Source organism: Mus pahari, chromosome 16 (genome assembly GCF_900095145.1).
Source record: "Mus pahari chromosome 16, PAHARI_EIJ_v1.1, whole genome shotgun sequence".
Lineage (NCBI taxonomy): Eukaryota > Metazoa > Chordata > Mammalia > Rodentia > Muridae > Mus > Mus pahari.
In genome coordinates this window covers 16,065,428-16,067,038 of record NC_034605.1, presented here as the reverse complement: position 1 = coordinate 16,067,038, position 1,611 = coordinate 16,065,428, and the positions used below count along the sequence as shown (strand labels likewise).

The following is a 1,611-nucleotide window of genomic DNA, read 5'->3' as shown; positions in this document are numbered from 1 at the left end:
ATATATATCTGTGTGTGTGTGTGTGTGTGTGTGTGTGTGTATCAACCCACTTTCTTAGAACTACTTTATGTTTCCTCTCCTTTGTAATCCTGTTAAATCATTCACAAAGTCCAAATCCCATGACCTAATTATCTTTCAATAGGCCCTACCTCTTAAAGGGTCTACACTTTGACACTATCACCAAATTAGGGAAGGAGTTTTCAACTCGTGAGCCTTTCAAGGATAAACTATATCAAAGTGTAGCAACTATCTTTCAGTGTTTCCCAATTCAGTTTGTAGTTCTACACTGTTCTGCGGTGATGATTCATAAGAAAAGAGCTTTAAGATCTATTGTTGGCTGCTACAATAGAGAGGTTCATGGTAGCCATAAAAGTAGTTAGACCCTGTCCCTAAGGTGGTGCAGATGTGGCTGCTGTGTCAGATGTGTGTCAGTAGGTGGCAGAGAGAAGAGATACCTGGACTCAGTATTCTAATCTATGAATATCAGGATGATTAGTAGCCTAACATCACCTGAAACAAGATAGCCAGAGACAACCACCAGGATGGCACAAGGCAGGCACTCCCAGGACAGAAGCAAGCCAGAGACTTGACCTCAGTCCCACAGGAGTGAGCCTGAGACAGACAACCCTTGTAAGGGGTCACTTAGGATGGTTGGGGGAGGAGTGAGCCCAAGATTACCACCAGATCAACACCATGGGGGTACAGACAGGGAGCTAGCCTGAGATAACCACTAGGCCTGTGTGGCACAGGCCTGGGAATGACAGGGACAGAACATGTCCGAGATGATCTTTACCTGGTGCCATAAAACACAATGCATGAGAGGTACATAGCACTCCTGAGACCACTCCAGACCCTCAGAGACCCTGAGGAATAGGTAAGTACTAAAGAAATGAAAGAGAAAGAGGAAATGAAGGATGTGGGCATAATGAAGAGAGGCACAGCTGGAAACTGGAGGGTAGTGATGAACAGCCTGATGTGAGTAGCAAGGGATGCCACCCAGGGCTATGGCTGGGTCCTGGCCTGTTCTGCCACTGGGGACCACATCTTAGTCCGTGGCTCTGAAGCAGCAGGAATCTGTTACCACCAAAGACCAGACAGATGTTGTTAGTGGTTATTTTATAAATGTTTCAGTTTTCTCTTAACCTGGATAGCTCTCAAATAATTGGGACAGGATTATTTTACTTATTTCTTTAACAGCTGTAAGGCACAACAACTGAACACTATGAATCTATTTTAAACCTCTAAACTAATCTGGCTAACTCCCAGCAAAAAATACCTGACATACTTGCATTTTATGACTTTCTCTGTTCCAGCTGTTTTCTTGTCATGTCTCCTGGACCCGTGGCTGAATTCCTATTTCCTCTCTTTCCCTTCTTCTCCCCTGACTGATGGTAGACCACAAAAAGGGCCAGTCCTTTCCTTATATACAGGAGATATCAGCCCCAGTGTCTAAGAACCATGACAAATCTCAGCCCAAGGTGTTATATGAGCCTCATTAAGAGGAAGGTGTCATCAGTTGAGAATTCTTTGTTTAGCTCTGTACCCCATTTTTTAATGGGGTTATTTGAATTTCTGGAGTCCAGCTTCCTGAGCTCTTTGTATATATTGGAT

The 1,611-nt window shown here is 44.0% G+C and overlaps 1 non-coding gene across 1 annotated transcript; it reads left to right on the top strand.

Annotated features, from left to right (window-relative positions):
* Nucleotides 1-382: 382 nt before the first annotated feature.
* Nucleotides 383-508, top strand: LOC115065629. The gene has a single exon (XR_003845403.1). It is a non-coding gene; the product is annotated as a small nucleolar RNA SNORA17 (small nucleolar RNA).
* The last annotated feature ends 1,103 nt before the right edge of the window (nucleotides 509-1,611 follow it).